The following is a 23512-nucleotide window of genomic DNA, read 5'->3' on the forward strand; positions in this document are numbered from 1 at the left end:
TATCGTGTTATTTTTTTAAAAGACTATTCCCTTCCTGTAATTCCTTGGTGCCCAAGCTTCATCATTTTATTATCTTTCAAATTTTGATTTATTTTTGCAAATTCAGAGATTAATTGGAAACTTCTCTGTATCCATAATGCATGGCTTGTAATTTATATAGAATCAAGAAAAAGTAGCATATCTATGAATTCCAAATTAAGTGTTGGTGAATCAGAACTAGGAACCAATCTCAACCTTTAATCATGCTCCATCTAAAGGCTCATGCTTCACCTGCATTCTGGCATTTTTCGTAATTTCGCGATTTTTAAATTTTTTTTTTCCAGTTGTTTAACTTTTAAGGCAATTGCATTTACTTTATGACTTATTTCATTTACTTTTTAGAAATGAAACTGGAAACTACTTTATAAAGTTGAAATATTACGAAGATGCCATTAATGACACGGGAAGCATGTGGACCATCCGATTAACATGATCTAAGCGCTTAGATTAGTTCCTAGTTCTCATTTTAGACTTGGTGCTCATTATAACTTGGTTATACATACATACATACATACATACATACATACATACATACATACATACATACATACATATATATATATATATATATATATATATATATATATATATATATATATATATATATATATATATATATATATATATATATATATATATATATATATAGGGGAGGGATCCGATAAGAAATCCTCCTTATATAAGAACCCTAGTTATATAAGAACCAAACTTAATCGTAGGCTTAGATTGATATGAACGGCCACGATTAAAACAAATTACAAACCCTCAAACTTAAACAGCTTTCACTTTCTCTCTCCTCAATCTAAACGTTTGTGAGTTTCTCTTTCCTCAAAAGCGCCAAAAGCTGCACTTCGAAGAACTTTCAACAATTTTCGTTAATTTTCTCGGTTAAAATCAACAACATTGATAAAAAAATAAGTTAAATTTCACAATTTAAGAGCAAATTTTGGCCAAAAAACTCTAGATATCACAATATCCCTGCTAATACCACTAATGCTACCATGGTTGATGATCTTGCTTCGCTTCCTACTGTAAGTTTTCGCTACATATCGTTTTATAGGGTTTGATGATTGTTAAACTTTGAAATAGAATCAATCGAAACTTATCTGGTGATGTTAGTTTTTTTTTTATTATTAATTTTATATTTTGTTGATTGGTAAATGTTTGAGTAATCGATGAATTATTGTGTGGTTCAAATGAATCTGGATTTCAATAGTTTTGTAAAGATTGAATTGAATTGAATGTGTAGATGTTCTAGAAATTGATTAATTTTACTGTGCTAATAATCGAAAATCGCATACTGTAATTGTATGAATAAGAATACTAATCCAGATTTACTTTAGTTGGATGATTATGTAATGTTATGTTGATGGATACTGTAATAGCAAGTTGGTTTTCACAACAGAGTTTGGGATTAGATCAGTTAATTTATGCCAATGATATTGAATTTAACTAATCTAGTTTCTATTGATTCATTCAAGTTCAATAGTTGAAATTATTTATATAGTGTAGTTAATTGATTCGATGTAATTTGCAGCATTAGTATACTTAGTTTAATTGATTAGCATTATTATACTTCGTATCAATGCTCTAAATTACATGTTCAACTAGTTTAATTGATTAAATTGGTCTTTTGTGAAAAAACGTGGAAATAATGTAGCACATGATATGGCTTACTTCCAACCTCAGGAGCTTGGCAACGGTTGTGGAACGATGTAAAAAATTTAGAACATAGGAAAAAATATATTATTTAGTACATAGGAAAAAAAAAACTTTAGAACGTAAGGGACTAAATTTAGAACATAGGAAAAAAAAAAATTTGAACATAGGTAAAAGAATATTTAGAACATAGGGAAAAAAACTTTAGAACATAGGGAAAAAAAACTTTAGAACATAGGTAGAAAAAATTTAGAACATAGGAAAAAAATTAGAACATAGGTTAAAAAAATTTAAAATATAGGAAAATAAAAACTTTAGAACATAAGTAGACTAAATTTAGAACATAGGGAAAAAAAAATTTAGAACATAGGTAAAAGAATATTTAGAACATAAAAAAAGTAAAAAATAAAAATAAAAAATAAAAAAACTTTGGAACATAGGTAGTAAAAATTTAGAACATAAGAAAACAAAAAACTTTAGAATATAAGTAGACTAAATTTAGAACATAAGCAAAAGAATTCAGAACATAGATAAGAGAATATTTAGAACATAGGAAAAAAAACAACATTAGAATATAGGTAGAAAAAATTTTAAACATAGGAAAAAATCAGAGCATAGGTTGAAAAAATTTAGAACATAGGGAAAAAAAAACTTTAGAACATAAGTAGACTAAATTTAGAACATAGGAAAAAAAAAATTTAGAACATAGGTAAAAGAATATTTGGAACATAGGTAGTGGAAATTTAGAACGTAGGAAAAAAAAAAACTTTAGAACATAAGTAGACTGAATTTAGAACATAGGCAAAAGAATTTAGAACATAGGTAAAAGAATATTTAGAACATAGGAAAAAAAACTTTTGAACATAGGTAGAAAAAATTTATAACATAGGAAAAAAATTAGAACATAGGTGTAGAATATACGAGCAACATTAGAACATAGGAAAAAGAAACATTAAAATATAGGTGTAGAATATACGAACAACTTTAGAACATAGGAAAAATTTGGAACATAAGAAAATGATTTGCAACATAGTAAAAATTTAGAACATATGAAATTAGAACATTGGGAAAAAAAAAATTAGATCATGGGAAAAAAAATCGGAACATATGAAAATAATTTAGAACATAGGGTAAAAAGGTTTAGAACGTAGGAAAACTACCTAGAACATTAGAAGAAGAAAAAATTAGAACATGGGTTTTTAGAACATAGCAAAAAAAATTTAGAATATAGACTAGAAAAGTAATTTAGAACATAGATAGAAAAAAATTAGAATATTGGGAAAAAAAATAAGAGCATAGAAATAAGTTTAGAACATATACTAAAAATTTAGAACGCAAGAAAGTAATTTAGAACATAGGGTGAAAAAATTTAGAACATAATGTGAAATAATTTAGAACATAGGATAAAGTTTAGAACGTACGGAAAAAAAAATTAGAAAATAGGTTGAAAAATTTTAGAATGTAGGATAAAATTTAGAGCATACGGAAAAAATTTAGAACATAGGATATAAATTTAGAACATAGACAAAAAATTTGAACATAGGATATATATTTAGAACATGGACATAATTTAGAACATAAACAATAAAATGTAGAACATAGGAAAATAGTTTAGAAAATACATATATTTAGAGCTTAGATTGAAAAATTTAGAGCTTAAGCAATAAATTTTAGAACATATGATATTTAGAACATATGATAAAACCTATCAGCTCAATTGGAAGAGCACTATGCAAATGCATAGAGGATGTAGGTTCAATTTCTACATAGGTTATCTTTATAAATAACTAAAAAACCTTCAAATGTTTTTTATTTTTAAACAAAAAAAAAAATCCAATAAAACAAATTAAATTAGCACTAAGTTATATGAGCACAAAATTGGCTTGAAATGATTAATAATTATAGAAATTTTTTTACAAGTGAACTCTCACCATACAATTCTCGTCTCCACATTACACAAATAAACCTACGTGGGATTTGAACCCACTCTTTTGTGCTTTTGCACAATGCTCTACCTATTGAGCTAGTAGGCTAATGTATATACACCTTCAGCTAGACATGGATTTATGCCCATTGTCAGTGAGAATTAGATCAACAAATATATCCCAATAAATAGGACAGTAGTTCAAAATCTCCTCTGGTCGTTATTTCTTGATGGCCAAGGTAAATCAACACCTCTACTCGTCCTATTCAAATGGCTATGTTTTTACAGTTATCCAAAATTCCAGGCTACTTTCAGATAACAGCAAATCTAAACTTTAAAATGCAGAATAAAAGTAACAGAATTTAAGATAGATTGAACCAACAAACATAGATTATTCACTCTCTGCGTGGACTTCAAAGAAGCAAAAAATGCATTCTTCAGCATGAAATAATCAAATAGAATCCTGAGTCCTGACAGATAAGAACCCTACACATCATCCCGGGTTTCCAATCAAATCACTTTAGGCCATATGATGGCATAACTAAGAGGAATAAGGAAAGAATTTTGCCAAATCCTGCAAAGTTTTGATAGCCCATACAAAATTACAAGTGATTTAAGTTACATAACTCTATATTCATATACCACTTGGCTGCACAAATCAAAAGGGAGGAGCTACACCCCCACCAAAATAAGCAGAAGTAATCAGACTAATCATTGCGGAATTTGACAAAAGTTTGCAGAGCAGATTCTTCAGCTACAATACCATAGTGGCAGAACCAAATAATTTAGAACATACTAAACTAATTTACAATTCACATAATTCATTTACAAATTCTGAAATTACATAATCAGCTACAAAACACAACAGTCAGATCACATTTTGCACGGATCTACAATAAATCATGGAAAATTGAAAAAAAATTCCAAAAATTAATTGCAAACATTCTGATTTGGAACATCGTGAATTTCTTTAGAACATAAAGAATAAAATTTAGAATAAAGTGAAAACACTTCAGAACATCTAAATAAACCATATATAGGTAGACTTTAGAACATAGTTAGAAAAATTTAGAACATGTAAATAAACTTTAGAACATAGGAAGTAAATTAAAATGACAAGGCATCCAAAGCTAGTTCCAACCAGAAAATTTAGTGTCTCCTTTGGTACCCGATGTTTCAAGGGCAATTTTAAGTGTCACAGAAGGGGAAAAGATGGTGGACATCGAAAAAGAATGGTTCAACACACAAGACAATTGCAACAGTTCATCCAGCAACAAAGTGTCTTATGATTATGAATTTAGTCTCGGACTTGAGAGCTTCTAGGGACTGTTTCTTATAGCAGAACTAGTTGCACTATTGGCTCTTGTTCTATTCCTAGTGCAATTCATGTACAAACATTGGCATATATGGAAACAGAATAATGGTTCAATCTGGAATAGAGTTAAAGAACCTGGAAAGACATATGATGAGATAGACTGGTCATCCCCTAGCATCAAGAAAATTCAGCAGCAACTAGAAAAGAGTTGTCATAGTTGTGAGGGTCATCGCAGTGATGATGGAACTGAAAGTATGCCTAATACGAACTGCCATCCTAGCCCAATGTGAGAATAATGAAGCCATTAATTTGATTTGCTCTAGAGATGATCACTGTAACATTACTCTGTGGATACATTTATACTTACTCCTAGCATAAAACATTTGAAAAATATAGAAATAACTAGTCTCCCATATAGCACAGTTACATTGTAGATCTTGTCAGATATTTTAATGCATATACCGCAATCAAACACAGAAGAACCATTGAAACTCGTACGAATAGAGCAATCAAATACAAATTTAGCTAAATAAAGCATAAAAAAGTACACACATAATCGCCAATTCAGTATGATTAAATTCAAATATTAAACAAATATAATCGAAATTTGAAAATCAAACGAATCAGAGTTTAAACATCATATATCCAAAAAAATTGTAAAAAACAATCTGAAATCTGTTTCGGGTGTTTTTGGTCCCTCGGGAGAGTTACAATACGGAGTATGCGCGCCTGACTTCTGTACCTGCAAAACCACGAAATTCCGGTTGGGTGGAGTTCCGCCTCCGAAGATCAAGTTAGTATGATTCCGGATGAGAAAACGTGCGGAAAGTAGAATTAATGTTTCTCTTTGATTCAGGGAGATTCCGCAATTAAGATTGCTCGGGTTTTGTGTATGTATTTATGAATGCCCAATAAATGAGGAGGATTCCTCTAGTTATAGTGGGGGAGGCATGTTCCCTGATAAGGGTTTTGATGCCACGTGTCAGCATCCAATTGGATCCCATTGGGCCTCTGGTGGGCTGCCACGTGTCATGATACTACTAGGCCACGTGGCATAGGGTATTTTTACCTTAAACATTTGCCCCTCACATGTGTGACGTGGCGTAGCCACGTGTCACCTGTGACAGGTGTCAAGCACGGGGGAGGCGACGATTGAGTTGCTTCCCGCCTCTCTCTCTTGGATTCGAATTTTGAAAAGTTGAGGAAGAAGGTGGCGATTCGCCTTCTGGGCTTGTCTATGAATAAAGACGTACCCCCTCTCTCCTCTTCACTTTACACATTTTGTAAAAAATTCTCTGGAGAGCTCTGATACCGGCTGCTTAATTGTGCACCCAACTTCCTTGTTCAAATACACCCGGATACCGGTTAAGTGCTTCTTCAATCAACTCACCCATGTACCGTCTGGCTCTAGATTTATTCTTGATTTGAGTAGAGCTACAGGCGGTCTTAAACCGTTTAGGGCACCTTAAGCCCTTTCTTTCCTGTCTTGCATTTGGTATACCCACAGGCGGTTTGGACCGTCTGGGGTATCTACAAACCATGGTCTTCAAAATAGACCCTAAGACGGTTATGGACCATCTGAGGTATCTTCAATCAATGGACCTTTTAATAATGCATCTCATATGCCCACAGACGGTGATATACCGCTTGTGGTATCTCTAATCAATGGTCTTCAAGGAGTTGCATTTAATAGACCCACAGACGGTCACATGCTGTCTGGGGCATCTTCAGACAACAACCTTTAATATCTTGCATTCAATAGACCCTCAACCGGAAATATTCCACCTGGGTCATCTTCAAACAGTTGCTTATAAAAAATTGCATTTCATAGACCCTCAGACGGCTGGGAGCTGCCTGGGGTATCTTTAAACAAATGATCTTCAAATCTAGACCCACAGACGGCTTTGGACCGTCTGGGGTGTCTTCGGGCAATTGCTTTTCGAAACTAGACCCACAGAAGGTTATCGTCCGTCTGGGTTATCTTCAGATAATTGCTTCTCAAGACTTGGGGTCCATGATACTCTCAGCCGGACTTAATCCGTCTAGGGTAGGCTCGAGCAATTTTCTTCATAACTTGCTCATGATCTGCTCTTGTAAAACCCTCAGCCAGAAATAATCCGCCTGGGGCATTTTGGAGTAATTTTTATCATAATCCGCCAGAAATAGACCCTCAGCCGGGATTATTGCCGCCTGGGGGGCTTTTAGGCAATCTTCATCAATCCTGCCTCGGGGGTTGTTGAACAATGCTCTGCAACCCAATTCATTAGAACCTCAGGCGGCTTATATGCCGTCTGGGGTACCTTTGGGCAAGCTTCCTTGATACCGCTTGGGTTATCTATATATATATATATATATATATATATATATATATATATATATATGTATTTATTTTGATACCGCTTGGGGTATCTTTGGGTGATTTTCTTCCAAAATGCCTGACTTTGTATGTGTGCTTCAGGATTTTAAAACGCAAACGGACTTCTCCACCTATGGCATCTTCAAGCCACACCTTGTAATCTCAGCACTCAAGTCTTCTTCAACCGTTCTCACAAAATCAAGGTATCACCTTTGCCCCCTTGTAACCTCTTGTGTTTACCGGTATAGGTTAGAGAATAATGGACTCTCCCAATACACACATGGCACGGCCTAGGGCAGTTGTCAACCGGTCACCGGATACGGCTGAATCTAGGTTTGGGGATACCGTCTGGGGGTGTATGGAACACCCTTACTTTTCTGCGAATTCGACCGTCTCTGTTCTTGTGCAGGACAGAATGGCTCGGACAAGGAAAACGGTTGTTGACCCCAAGTACAAGTCAGACGATTCAGTCGAAACTCCGGTTGACGATGTTCTCTTTGATCAACCAGGGGTTCCAAGTACGCCTAGTGATGAGATTCTGGAAGAACCCGGGAGCTCAAGCGGTGAAGACACTGGTCAGGAGGCCGGATCAACAGAGTCTACCATGACACCAGATGCCCCTCAAGATATTAAGGACGCATACAACTGGCCTTCAACAAAAAAATCCAATAGAGGTGCATATGAGCGCCCGGGATGTGGTGACGTTAAACGCAACACTCCCAGCATTTTTGGAAATGCGCCCGGTTGGGGAGGACTGGGAGGTTGGCGTTCCGCCGGTTGAAGCATTAGTCGTCTGGGAAGACGACCTTGAACATGCCGATAACTACTCCGGCTGCTATGAGGCGGCATTCAAAGCCGGCCTCCGGTTCCCCCTACACAGATGTATCAAAGCCATTTTAAGAGGCTATGACTTGGGGGTCTGGCAGCTCACACCCAACTCCTGGGTCAACATTTTAGGGTATATTTCCGCCTGCGAAATGCAGGAAGTGACGCCTAGCTGGGAGGCGTTTGCCCGTATGCACTACTTAAGCCGGGCATCGGGTGGCTAGAATGCGTGGTACACACTAACAACGCACTCGGAGTATATGATGACCTTGGAGAAGCCCTCCAAGTGGACAAGCTGGAAGAGAAAGTTCTACTACGTATCTTCCCCATCTACGGCTGCTAATCACCGGATGCGTCGTTACAATAAGAACCCGGCTCTACTGGGAAAAAAGTGCGCCCTTCCAAGGGTGCCGGCTGAGGCTTGGGAGGCCATAATGGAGCCGGGACTATTTAATAAAACCACTGAGCAACTGGATGATGGGACACAAATCATTTTCCCTAAATTCTGGGTCCCTCATCCGGACTGGTTCAAAAACAAGGTGTTCCTCTCTGCCTACGGTCTCAGCACCTTTTGGGACAAACGTAGGTTTACTTCTTAACCGGCATGGTGTGCCGCCTGTATGATGTTTGAATGCTTCTCACATTTTTCTTTGTTATCTTGCAGAAAAAGGATTCGAAATGACTCCTCCTGAAATGACACTAGCTAATTCTGCAGCCGAAGTAAGGAAGGAGCAGTTGGAGGCTAAACGGGCCCAACTAGCGGTCAAGGCTAGCGGGGTAAATACCGACTGATTTCTATACCACTTTTATATCTTGTAAACAATTTTGATATTAATTTTTTGATTTCTTATCTATTGCAGACGGGGAGCCAGAATGTGCCTCGCTCCTTTAGACAAATGGTCAGGAGACCAGAGGAGGAACTTCCGCAACCGCCCCCTCAAAGGCAAAGGACCTCAATCGGCCCCGCCCCGATCTCAGCCGGCAAGAGACCCACAACTGCAGGCAAAAATCTGCAAGTCGCGGGTGGAAGCTCGGGTCCGTCTAGGGCAAGATCTAAGGAGCCCAAGGTTCCTTCTAACCGAGTGCCTGCTGTTGCATCCGGATCTAATGCGCCTGGGGGTGGTGGCACCTCGCAGCCTGTGAATTAAGGTATGGGTTCCCCTTTTGACCCCCCCTGGCTGTTTGGGCCAGTTCGAGTCAAGTCTCATACTTCTCAATTAGGAGAGCCCTCCGGCGACCGGCTGAATATAGGGGCCGCCTATACCCAACACTTAACCAATATCTCTCATGATGCAGATACCACTTCTCGTTTTTTCGGATATGCAAAATTATGCCACGAGAATGCTGAGGACCCTTACCCGGTCTGAAAGGGAGGAAGTGTCGGGTATCAACCAGGTCAATCTTGACCGGATTAACTCTCTGCTTGCTGAGGTAAAAATACCGGTTGGGGTAGTTTCTGGTTATTTTGTCAAAAATCGGATGGGGTACTTCTATGCAAAATTACTATTTGCTTATGCCTGACACTAACTCTTTTCCGGATGACCCTGCAGGCGTTGCTGAGGGTTGACGCCTTGAAAACTCCCTATGGAAGAAGCAAGAGGGGTAAGGGATGCCCAGAAACGGGCAGCCGAATTACTTGATGTATGTCAATACAACTCCATAATGCTTGAGGTGAAAACTATAGCAAGGGAGATGAAACAGGAGGAACTCATCCGGGAGCTTACGGATGCTGCTGACAATGCCAACAAAGCTGCTGAGGACCACAAGCTCGTAATTGATCAGCTCAAAGCAGACATCAATACTTTGAAGGAGGCTGACAAGGAGACATTAATACGATGTCGCCCGGCAAGGGAATGAGCTGGAACAAGTGAAAGGTGAGTTGGTGAGAACCAAAAAAGAGCACCTGGACCAGCTGTCGGCTGAGCAAAACCGGCTGGTGGCCAAGAATGAGCGCAACTGTGAAGCGCTCATGAAGATGGCATGGTCCATGATCCACCCGGATACCGACTTTGCCTACTTCAACTTGAGGTACAGATACGCTACAGAAGTATTTGATGCTCTAGTTCTCGGGCTACCACAACCGGCTTCTTTCAAGGAGTGGGCCAGTTTGGAGGAGGAGCAGGAGGCATAGAATATGCCGGGTGTGGCAGAAGAGGCCCAAACCCTGGAAACTCAAGGTGCCCTTGCAGCCAGTCAAGACCAACCGTCCGAGCAACAGTATCAAGAGCAGCAGCAACAGCAACAGCAGCAGTAGTAATTTCATCCGGCTTGTGAGCCGTGTAACCTTGTATCACTTTTTCTCAGGACAGGGGTCCGACTAACATTGAAAAAATTTTAATATATATATACCGACTGTGTCGGTTTGCTTTGCATTTATTTCAATTTTTTGCAACTTTTGAATTATCGCAATTTTGTTTTGCATGCTCTTGCAATATGCCGGATGTATCAGCTATGTATGCCCCTGGACGGTTAGTTGCTTAGCTGCTGAGTCTAAGCAGGTAGCCGTCCATAGTTATCCGGATAGTTATACGTATGCTTTGTAGACGCTTGTTAACTTTGAAGCAAGGTCTGGCCTTGAATCTGACGTCGCAGCCGGCTATAATGCTTTCTCGCAAAAGCCAGTTGTAGTTATAACAAAATTTGCCGGTGTATTGCCTTGAGGCAATAGCCGGTTACAATTTTTAAGATATGGCTTCGAAGTTAATTAGGGTTGAACTTCAGGAGAGAAGCAGGATCCGGCTATAGTGCTCTTTGAGCAAAGCCAACTGCTTAACAAGATTTAATTAACCGCCTGTATTGCCTTGGGGCAATAACCGGGTGTATCTTGTTTGCGATAGGTCATTCAAACGGACATGGGCTATCTTTAAACTAACCGGTTAAAGTCGTTTGAGTTTATGACGCATAGAACAATGTACCACCCGAAAAGGAGATGCTCTCTTCGACGAATTCACCCGTTGCCGGATAACTGCTTAGGGTTAAAGTAGGTGGTTTTGATTATGTTGGCATTGTGCCTTTAAACGGCTAAATTAGGTACTTAGCCATTTATTTAGTTGAGCAAATGGGTGCCCGGTTGTGTATCACACAGGGTACTTAGAAGATGCCCGGTTGTGCATTGCACATGGGACTTTAAAGGATGCCCGAATGTGCATTTCACATTGGGACTTTAACACAAATTGAAATAAAGTATTACTTTTGTTCATTTACTCTATTTACAAAAAATAATTACATCTCCTTAGAAGTAGTACTTTTTCTAGTTATCTACATTCCAGGTTCTGGCCAATCTGGTGTTTCCAGGCGGTAGGTGCCGCCTCTTACTTCTTCAAAAATCCGGTAGGGGCCTTCCCAATTGGGGGTCAGCTTTCCTTGTTCATTTTCCCTACCGGTTGACTCCATTTTTTGTAGCACAAAGTCCCCCACTTTAAGGGGCTGCTTGTGTACTCTTCTGTTGTAAGCCCTCGTCATTCTCAGACGGTATATGTCATGATGCAAGGCGGCGTTGCCCCTGCGTTCAGGGAGAGAATCCAATGCAAGACGCATGGCCTCCCAGTTAGCCTCTTCGTCATAGAGCATGACTCGGAGTGTTGGCTCATAAAGTTCAATAGGAAAAACGGCTTCAGTGCCATATGTCATGAGAAACGGGGTTTCACCGGTTGCCCCTTTTTCGGTTGTTCTGATGGCCCAAAGGACGTGAGGTAACTTATCTGCCCAAAGACCACCGGCTTTTTCAATCTTCTTTTTTATGTCGTCTGAGATGAGCTTATTGAAGGCTTCAACTAGGCTGTTTGCTTGGGGCCGGCCAACAGATGCGAAACAATGTGAGATCCCCTGATCTCCCAACCAATCCTTGAGGACAGATGTCTCAAAATGAGGACCGTTGTCAAACACCATAGACATAGGAACCACAAACCGGGTGATGATGTTCCTCCAAATGAAGGAGATGACATCCTTTGTCTTGATGCCTTTAACCGCCTCTGCCTCGACCCATTTGGTGAAGTAGTCTATAGCCACCAGAATGTATCTTCTGCCGCCTGTGGCAGGCATATAAGGACCCAAGATGTCCATACCCCATTTTGCAAATGGAATCGGGCTGTAGATAGCCGTAAGATTTGTTACCGGACAGTGTATGAGCCGGCCAAATCTCTAGCACTTGTCACATTTCTTCACTAATTCCAGGGCGTCTGCCTCAAGGGTGGGCCAAAAGTAACCTTGCCGCCTGGCCCTCTTTGCTAGAGTCCTGCCGCCTATATGTGACGCAAAGAAGCCCGCGTGCAGATCCTCTAGCACCTCTCTTCCCCTTTCTGGGGTAACACACTTCAGCAACGGCTGGAGGTAACCCTTTCTGAAGAGTTATCCCTTGTACATTTTAAAGCTCAAAGCTCGTTTTTTAAGTGCAGCAGCTTCTGAAGAGGCATCCGGCAGAGTGCCGTCTACAAATAATCTCGGATGGGGTCCATCTAGGTAGAGCTTCGATCAAGAATTCCAATGGGATCATGTTCAATACTTCTTTTTTCCATGACTTCCCAGAAGACTGACCTAGGCGTTTTACAAGTGGCGGATGCGGCTAATTTGGACAGAGCATCCGCCTGATTATTTTCTGACCCGGGCACCTGACTTAGATGGAATTCATCAAATGTTCCTGCCTCATCTTTGACCGCCTGAAGGTATTTGATCATTGTCGGATGGGTGGCCTCATAGTCACCATTGAATTGGCTCACAATCAATTGAGAATCAGAACAGGCGTCAACTTACGCCTGCACAATCAATTCCGGATATTTGCAAATTACGCCTGCACCACAGCCGTTCAAGGTAGAGCTTCTGTCTACGAATAACTTCCAAACCTGATCGGTATTCTCCGGCTGTGCCGGCCTAGTCATTTCAACAATGAAGTCGGCAAACGCCTGACCTTTTACTGCCCGTCTAGGTTAGAAAGTTATCTCCAGGCTTTGCATTTCAACAACCCACTTGATCATTATGCTGGATGACTCTATGGTAGTCATTGGACGCTTGAGTGGCTGATCAGTATAGACAGTCACCGGATGAGCCAAAAAGTAGGGCTTTAGCCTTTTGACTGCTTTGTAAAGAGCCAACCCATAATTTTCAATCATAGGGTACCGGAGCTCAGCATTTCTAAGTATGTGACTGATGAAATATACTAGGAGCTGCTTTCCGTCTCTCTCAGCAAAGAGGACAACACTAAGGGAATGATTTGAGATGGCTAGGTACATGTAGAGGACCTCCTTAGGCAGGGGGCTCACTAGCCTTGGAAAAGAGTGCAAATGTTGCTTTAACCTCTGAAATGCCGCCTCGGCCTCTTCTCCCCACTCAAATCTAGACCTCTTCCTGATTGCTTGAAAGAAGTAAAGGCACTTGTCCCCTGACCGGCTGAGGAATCTTCCTAGGGCCTCCAGGCAACCGGTTAATTTATGGGCCTCCTTGACGGTTCACGGTGATTTCATGTTAATCACCGCCTGGACCTTTTCCGGATTGGCCTCTACGCCTCTTTGATCAATCAGAAATTCGAGAAACTTTCCAGACTCAACACGAAAGACACACTTTTTGGGATTAAGCATGACCTCATGCCACCTGAGGGTGGTGAAGGTTTCTTGGAGGTCGGCTAGGTGATCCGCTTGTAGCTTGGATTTGACTATCATGTCATTAATATACGCCTCTACATTCCTTCCGATTTGGTTGATGAAAACCGTGTTGATCATTCGTTGGAAAGCAGCAGGCGCATTCTTCAACCCAAACGGCATCACCGTGTAGCAGTACAACCCCTGACTAGTGACGAAGGCCGTCTTCTCCTGATCCTTCTTCCATAAAGGGATATGATGGAAGCCTGAGTAGGCGTCCATGAAGCTCATCAAGGCATGGCCGGCTGTAGAGTCGACTAGGCTGTCGATCTTTGGAAGGGGATAACTATCCTTCGGACATGCCTTGTTCAGATTTGTGTAATCTACACACATTCGCCAGGTACCATTCAGCTTCTTGACAAGGACAACATTTGCTACCCAATCCGGGTAGTAGCATTGCCGAATGAATCCGGCATCCAGGAGCTTTTTGACCTCAGCGGCGGCTGCCTGAGACCTCTCCTCGCCATGATCCCTCTTCTTTTGCCTAACCGGCTTTATTTTGGGATCAACAGCTAACTTGTGAATGGCAAGATCCAGGCTGATGCCTGGCATCTCCTCCACTTCAAAGGCAAAAATGTCTTTAAACCCTCTCAGAAGTTGGAGCAGGTCTGCCCCCAACTTTTCAAAAGCAACCATCCCAACTTTGACGGTTTTTTCGGGGCGGCTGTCGTCCAGGACGACATCAATGATTTCACAGGCCGGCTAGGGTCGGGAGTCATCCGGCCTTTCCCCAATCAGTGATTGCTATTTTGTTTTTCCGGCGGGGGCCAATTGGTCCGCCTTTCGTTTTTTGCCGGCTGCCTTGGGAGCAGGCGCGGGTTCCTTGTCCTCGAGGTCAGCAGGTTCCTCATTATGAAAGGCTGCTGTTACAGATGGCCTGGCGTCTAAGAGATAGCACTCTCTTGCCGTCTTTTGATCCCAGTTTAGGGCACTCACTGATTCGTCATCCTTCTCAAACTTGATCAGCATAAGAGAGGGGATGAGGACTGCCTTGGACTCGTTGAGGGTAGGACGGCCCAGAATAAGGTTGTAGGCGGTCAGTTCCTCGACCACCAAAAATTTGACGACCATATGCCGTCCTTCCCCTTTGACCCCAGCCGAATGCACTAATCCTCCCCCAAAGCCGCCTAGTGGGTGAGGAGCCGTGCGCATACTGCTAGGCTTGTACTTGAGCTTTGTCAAGCATTGGTAGCTGATCAGGTCAAACGAGCTCCCGGTATCGATTAAGATCCGACCAACTCGTAGATTGGCAACTTTGCATTCGATGACAATGGGGTCATCATGGGGCCGCCTGACCATGCTCCTATCCTTTTCAGAGATGAAGACCTCAGGGAAGGTGTCTTTCGACGCCTGACCCTCATCTTCTGGGTTGGATAATTTCCGTATGTTATCCTTGGCACCCCGGATGGTAGGACCTCTTCTTGCGAAGCCGCGTGCTATATTGAAGATATGCTCTTCATCCGTTTCAGAGCTGCCCAGACTTCTTTTCTTTTCTTTTCTTCTTTTTTGGCCGGCTGGGTAGGCCGGCTGTCTCTCCTGTCGGACCACTTTGGTTCCGACGGATGCTTGATGGCGTAGAGTTCAGTTGCCTGTATATAAGCCTCCGCCTCCATCAACACCTCCTGGAGGGTAGCTACCCTATTACGGACAAGGTCAAATTTGAAAGTTGACCCATCCTTCAGACCCTTGAAGAAGTCTGTATATGCAACTTCATCAGAAAACCCCTGAATCTGAATTCTCATCAGGTTAATGAAAGGAATGGTGTCCTTCCAACAAGTGTATTCTTCCGATAGAGGGTTGAGAATTATTACAGACCTAATTCTTCAGTAAGGTCAAGTGATCGGAATGCCTAGGTGAAGGCCGCTTCCGATCAGTAATATCAATGTACAATTGATGTTACAACATAATCTTAATTGAACCCTTCGGGTCGAACCCAATCGAATCACCGATCCGAGACGACGAATTAATCCAAAAAGATTTAATGAGTCATCAGAGTTTTACGAATACAGACATCGGATATCGAGCCTAGGGCGTCGAGACCGAGCGTCGTAAAATCACAAAACGACAAGTATGAACATAGCCCTAGCACCACATTGGCCTAGCCATGTGGATGCTAGGCTAGTTCAAGCTAGCATGCACCTAGCATGGCTAGGCGCAAGCCTAAGCACACTAGGTGTGCTAGGCGCACCATCGCAGCCTAGGTGCACCATCGCAGCCTAGGTGCGCCATGGCGGCCTATCGCAAGCTCTAGGCGCACCAGGAGCACCTGGCAGCCTATCGCAAGCTCTAGGCGCACCAGGAGCACCTGGCAGCCTATCGCAGGCAATAGGCGCACCAAGCAGCGCACCATGCATGTGCGAGGGCCTAGGCACCAGCATATTGCTAGGCCACGCACAGCAGCCCAGCATCACCACGCACCAAGGCTGCTGTGCGATGCGTGAGTGGGCGTGTGGTGCGAGGCTGATGCGTGCTGTGCATGACTAATGCGCATGGTGCGTGGCTAGTGCATGTGCAAGAGATGCTGCGAGGTTGATGCGTATGGTGCGAGGCAAAGGGGCCAGCATGCGTGGCTCGCTAGCAGCACGCATGCTGGATGTGCGAGCATGTGCGAGGGGTGCAACGTGGATGCGTGTGGTGCGTGGGATGCTAGGGCTAGCACTAGCGCCTAGCATTGGCACGCACCAGCGCCTAGCACTGGCACGCACCAGCACCAAGCATCGCCCAGCACCAAGCAGGCACTGCCTGGCTGGGATACGAAGGCAGCTTGGTGGGCCGGCGCTAGCTGGCGTGCTAGCTGGCAGCAGCCCAGCAGCCTTGTTTTAGGCCGGTTTGGTGAGAAGTGGGGACCAAGGCTTGGGCAAAGCCTTGGGGAGCAAGGAAATGGTCCCCCCCCACCTCTTCATGGTCCTCACCTAACCTTCTCTCTCCCCTTGACACTTGTTGCATTGTGATTGAATTTAATTATTGATTTATTTTAGAAATAAATTAATTAGCAAATTATTCATTCTCCCACATTGGTTGGGGAATGAAGTTGAAGTGTTCATTTCCCTATAAATACCATGCTTGGGTATTTGGGAATGAACAACCTTGAGTGGAATTAAAAAGGCAACTCTAATTAAGAGTAAACTTTTGATTCGTAAAACTCATAGTTATTTTGTCCGGGTCTTGACTAACCTTCAAGACTTAGGACGCTCGGGTCGGGTCGAGGGTACGATCCGTCGAAGATCTCGTGTTTTCGGGATTTTGAAGTAAGAGCTCTTTGGGAGCGAAGCACGCGACAAAGGTATAATTCTTGTTCCTAATCTTGTTTGATTAAGTTTAATATGCTTGTTAATTGTTTTAATTAAGGGGCGGGTCTTGGTGGGTTTCCTTCCGTGTAGTGTCGGGTCACTACGAAACCCTACAGCGGTATCGGAGCCACACTCCTTTTAATTTTTGCAATTAATTTTAATTAAGGTGTTTTAAATGAATTTTTTTTCCTAGTTCATGTTCTTCTAATTAGATTAGATGCTCGTTTTAATTAATTTTTAAAACTCATCTTTATTCTCGATTTGGCTATCAAACCCAGATTTTGGCTCAAAAATAGTTATTTTTGGGTGGAATCGACATTCTGGAACAAATTCAATCCTTTTAGGACTGTCCAGAAGCCAAATTCGAACCAGAAACCTATTTTTTCTGGGGTTTTTCGTTTTTTAACGAAAATTTTAATTCTTTTTAAGCCTTGATTAATGCAAGCATTACAAGGTTAGATTAAATGCACATTTGCATCACTAATCTACTGTTTTTAAAAAATCCTTAAGCATAATAATGGAGTTTTTTTATTATTGCTTAAGTTGATATACCATTTTTCACATAAACTTGTTTTTCACTAATTTTGCAAATAAATTGCAATAAAATGTGAAAGCTTGTTGTAATCTTGTAATTTCAAGTTCCTATAATGTTAAAGTTCTAATCTTTAAAAGTTTAAATGATTGGAACCCTAACCCTAAATTCCATGTTTAACAAAGTTTGGATTTTTCATGTTTGGTTGATTAAAATCCATCAAGTTCAATTACTTGTGAGTAAAATTTGATTCATCTTCATATTGGAAGATGTAATCTTGGTATTTTACACAAGTATAAAAGTTGGAAATTTTTTATCATTGGATGGTTAATTTATTTTTCCAACTCCCATTTGTCAAACCCATTATTAATTTGCATATTGGCAAGATTAATTATGGACATAGCTCATTTTATTTTAAGCATAAAGTTAGACCTAATTTTGTTCAAAATTAAAATTTTTGGATAATTTAAGCTTGTGCACCAATGTTGATTATTTAAGTTAGACTTATTTTATTTTATTTTCCCTTAAATTAATTCTAAAATGTAATTTAGAATTAATTATTGTCACACACAAATCGGAATTAAAATTCCTAGTAAAATGCACGCAAATCGATGCAAAACTGCAAGCGTCACCAAGGCTAACCTGGCTGCCTAGCTGCCCACATGTAGGCTGCCTATGGTGCGCGCATGGCTAAGCATCAATGTTGCGTGGCTGTGTGGCGAGGGGTGCTAAGGCTGGGCTTGAGCAGTGGCCTTGGCTGCTGGGTGCTTGGGGGCGCTGCTGGGCAGCGTGGTAGCAAGCACCAGCCAGCCCCCACTTGCTGCCAGGCGCCAGCATGCGTGCAGGCATGCGTGGTGCTGGCCAGCGTAGTGTGTTGTGCTGGGCGCAGCATGCTAGCACCAAACGCCAGCCCAGCCCCTTAATGCTGCTAGTGCGTTTGAGGTGTGAGCTGTTGGCGAGCTTGTGCTGCTGCTGGGCAGCGAGGCAGCAAGCCCCAGCTAGCCAGCCCACTGCTGCCTAGCAGCCATGGTGCGCCATGCATCATGCTAGGATGGGGCCTTGTTGCTTAAGTTTGAGCTATGATTTTGCGATAATTTTTCCGTTTTAAGTTATTTATGTAATTTTTTAACGAGGCTAAAAACCTTGATTTTCGGTTTTGCAAAATTTTGTCAAATTTTGGGTTATGCCGACTTAATTAATCGGATTAATTAAGTATGGATGCGGAATTTAGTGGGAGCTTAATTAATTGCGTAAGCTTTTAGAAATAATGGATTAAACAACTTTGACTAGTTTTAATTAGGCGCGTTAATCGGATTAACCACCTAAGTTAGTTACTAGTTTTGCGTGTTTAATTATGTATTTCGTTAAATTGCATGGGCCATTCACATATAGTGAATGGATGAATGGAAGATTGTTATTCAAAACATGTCTTTGAAAATGGCAACTAGTGGGGCCCGACTAGGATAGAAAATACGGACTGCATTCCGTTATGTATTTTTGTAAATCTAAATACGGTCTGCGAACCGTTAAGTATTTTTGTACTATTAGATTGATCTTAGTCGTTCTAGCTAGCTTCTTTTATTTCATTTTGGCCAAGATGTCTCAAGACGGCGTTTCGATGAAAACGAGCCAAGATGAAGACCCATGGAAATTGAAGATTTCAAGGGGTCATGCTAGTTGCCAAATGCTTCTATTTTATGCCTTATATATATTGTTATTATATATGATTACTAGATGCATTTCTAGGACTTCTATTATGTTGCGACGATTAGTTAAGTTCACTTAAATCAACCAACATAGAAACCCTAGGTGCCTTAATAATATTGAGCTAAAATTTTCCGTTCCAAGAACAACACAAACCGAACTAATGTGCGTATGTGATGGGCTACGCCAAAGCGAGGCATCACTACTTCCCTAGGAACGTAAGGTATACTAGGTATACAAGTTGTCTTGGTTAAGCTTAACGATATCAGTAAGGAGTCCTTAGATGTCGTGGCAAAAGAGATAAAATGTCAAGAATTCATTAGATGCGACATTTTATCAAACCGAGAGTAGCTTGGAGCTATTAGCAATTAGATTGCTTACCTTAAGATATTTAATGATTAAGACAAGCCAAAGCATGCTTAACCATTTCTTGATCTTTGGGATCTCAGAATCATTTTATTCTCGCCCATAAGGGACATTTTAAATGCGTGAATAAAATGCTCAATAAGATTGAATATATTCATAAACGTTTTAAATTTCAACTTATTGATTTATGAATGGTTTTTCACTTCCAATTCTTTCAATTGTAGAACAATGTCTGCAAGTAACTCAAACAACAACCATATGTGCCCGAAACTCCCCGAAAAGTTAGCTATCAAGCTTAACTTAACAAACCATGAAGAATGGGAAGAGGAACTCAGGAGAACTCTCCGAAATTGTTCCTTGGAGTATACTCTTGATACTCCCATTCCAAGCTTCTTTGCTAAAGGAATCATGACCGATGAGGCTCATGAAGAATGGTCTTCAAATTGCAAAAAGGTCTCACGACTTATGGAAAATTCCATCCCGGAAGATTAGAAGGAAAGTCTTACCTCCTATCTCCCGGACATGTTCCTCAAAGCACTTGAGGACGCTGTCAATATAAGAGTCACCAAGAGTGACAATGGCAACTTTGATGGACTCGTGTTTGACTTGAATAGGTCACTCTCAAACATGAGGATAAAGCCACCAAACGTGGGATATCTTGCTAAGGAAAAGCGTCGGCTTTGGACTAAGGTCTACAATGCCAAATTGAGACTCGGCATGCCCCTCTGACCTCATGTGCTTGGAATGACTAGGCTCTTCAAACACATGCAGCTTCTCAGAATCTGAATAGAGGATGAGATGGCGGGGCATATCTTGCTTGCTTCACTCCACTCGGGCTATGATGCACTTAGAGTGCATATCGCTGCGGGAAAGGAGACACACTCCCTCAAGGAGGTGGTGCAACTTCTTAGCCAAGCCACCGCCTATGGAATGACCAAAAGGCCCTTGAGAGCTAAGAAGAAGGAGTTCAAGAAGGTCAAGGAAAAGATGAGATGCTTCCATTGTGGCATGCAAGGCCACTACAAGAGAGAATGCATGGTCTTCAAGGAAGAGGGGAACATTCCGACTACCTCAGGTATCTTCCTAAACACTTGTGAATTAAGCTTATCATAAGGTATTGGATACCAAGTATGACTCACTTTATGTTGCCTTTTCAGGAACCAAGTGAGAAGCTTATCAAGTGTTGGTGCAAGAGCAAGAAGACGACGAAGATGGTTTTTCGGTCGTGCTTGCATGCACCATTTTGTCTTTGAGATGTAATTAAAACTAATCCTAGTTTTGTCATGCTTTTGAACAATATTTTGATCAATGGTGTTGGACACCAAGATGTTTGAAATGAAAGACTTCTAACGTAGTTGTTTCAAAGATTATCTTTCAAACATATGTTCAAATTAAATTGCATGCTTTACACAAAGAAAATAGGAATGATGCCAAATGAACTAAGACCATCGATTCGAATCAAACCTACTTGTGGCATTGTCGTCTTGGCCATATTAACATCAAGCGCATTAAGAAACTTCTTCAAGAAGGTGTTCTTGACTCATTCGACTTAGACTCGTTTGAAAATTGCGAAGGATGCTTATTAGGCAAGATGATAAAACAACAATTCTCCAAGTTGGGAGAAAGGGCAAGTGACTTATTAGGTCTAATACACACGGATGTGTGTGGACCAATGAGCACACCCGCAAGACAAGGTTACCGATATTTCATCACTTTCACCGACGATTATAGTAGATATGGCTATATCTAATGAATGTCGAATAAACCTGAATCTTTTGAGAAATTCAAAGAATTTCAGAAAGAAGTTGAAAATCAACTTGGCAAGAAAATTAAAGCACTTCGATCAGATCGAGGTGGCGAATATTTAAGCCATGAATTCGACGATCGCTTGAAAGAAAATGGCATTCTTTCGGAGTTGACACCTCCCGGAACTCCTCAATGGAACGGAGTGTCCGAACGGAGGAATCGAACCTTGTTAGACATGGTTCGATCAATGATGGGTCATAGTGAACTCCCTATCTCTTTCTGGGGACATGCGCTACAAACTGCAGCACTAACACTGAATAGAGCTCCGTCAAAAGCTGTAGAAAAGACTTCATATGAATTATAGACTAAGAAACCTCCTAGGTTGTCTTTTCTCAAGATTTGGGGATGCGAAGCATATGTCAAGCGATTAATTTTGGACAAACTTCACCCCAAATCAGATAAGTGTTTCTTTGTGGGATATCCAAAAGAAACCAAAGGGCATTACTTCTACAATATATCCGAGAACAAAGTATTTGTTGCTCGTGATGGTGTCTTTTTGGAGAAAGAACACCTTCCCAAAATGACAAGTGGGAGAAAAATTGAACTCGACGAAGTTCGAGAGGACAAGCAACAATGTCAAACTGAAAAAACTGACAATCTAGATGCTTTGGAAGCATCTAAGAAGATTGGTCAGAATCAAACTGACAATGAAAAAGCTCAACCGATTACCCTTCATAGGTCGCAACGGCAAAGATCTCAACCAGACAGATACCTTGGTATCGTCTTAACCGATGATCAGGACATCCTAGTCATGGATGGTGATGAGCCGGCGACATACAAGCAAGCTATGACGAGCCCCGACTCTGCAAAATGGAAAGAGGCCATGAAATCTGAGATGGACTCCATGTATGAAAATCAAGTCTGGGACTTGGTGAATTTGCCCGAGGGTTATACACCCATTGGTTGCAAATGGATCTTCAAAGTGAAGACAGACAAGGATGGAAATTTATCAATATACAAAGCTAGACAGGTGGAAAAAGGTTATAGACAAATCCACGGGATTGACTATGATGAAACTTTTTCACCAGTTGCAATGCTAAAATCCGTCCGGATCATCCTAGCGATTGCTGCATATTACGATTATTAAATATGACAAATGGATGTCAAAACCGCCTTCCTTAATGGAATTTTGGAAGAAACTGTGTATATGACACAGCCAGAAGGTTTTGTCGATCCAAGCAATGCTGGAAAGGTTTGCAAGATGAAGAAGGCCATTTATGGACTAAAGCAAGCCAGCAGAAGTTGGAATCTGCGATTTGATGAAGCCATTAGCAAGTTTGGTTTTATCAAAAATCCAGATGAATCTTGTGTATACAAGAAGGTCAGTGGGAGTGATATTGCATTCCTAGTCTTGTATGTCGATGACATACTTCTCATTGGAAACAACACAAAATTATTGGAGTCCGTAAAGGGCTGGTTGGGAAAGTGCTTTTCAATGAAGGACTTAGGAGAGGCACAGTTCATATTAGGTATCAAGATCTACAGGGATAGATCTAAGAGGATGATTGGATTAAGCCAGAGTACTTACATTGATAAGGTACTGGCTCGATTCAGCATGGAGAATGCCAAGAGAGGGCATTTACCCATGTCCCATGGCATAACTCTTAGCAAGAAACAATGTCCACAGACACCTATTAAGCGAGAAATAATGAATCAGATCCCATATGTTTCGCTAATCGGATCGATCTTGTATGCCATGATATGTACAAGGCCAGATGTATTGTATGCCCTGAGTGCAACGAGTCGATACCAATCGAACCCAGGAGAGGCGAATTGGACTGCGGCCAAGAACATCCTTAAGTACCTGAAAAGGAACAAGGATAAATTCCTGGTGTATGGAGGCCACAAAGAACTGGTTGTTGAAGGTTACACCGACGCTATCTTCCAAACTGACAGAGATGACTTCAAGTCACAGTCGGGGTACACATTCTGTCTGAATGGAGGAGCGTTTAGCTGGAAGAGTGCCAAGCAGAGCACCACTGCAGACTCTACAACTGAAGCCGAGTATTTGGCCGCTTTAGAAGCTGCCAAGAAAGTTATTTGGATTCGCAAGTTCATTAGCAAAC

The sequence above is a fragment of the Chenopodium quinoa genome, unplaced genomic scaffold (genome assembly GCF_001683475.1).
Source record: "Chenopodium quinoa cultivar QQ74 unplaced genomic scaffold, ASM168347v1, whole genome shotgun sequence".
Classification (NCBI taxonomy): Eukaryota; Viridiplantae; Streptophyta; class Magnoliopsida; order Caryophyllales; family Amaranthaceae; genus Chenopodium; species Chenopodium quinoa.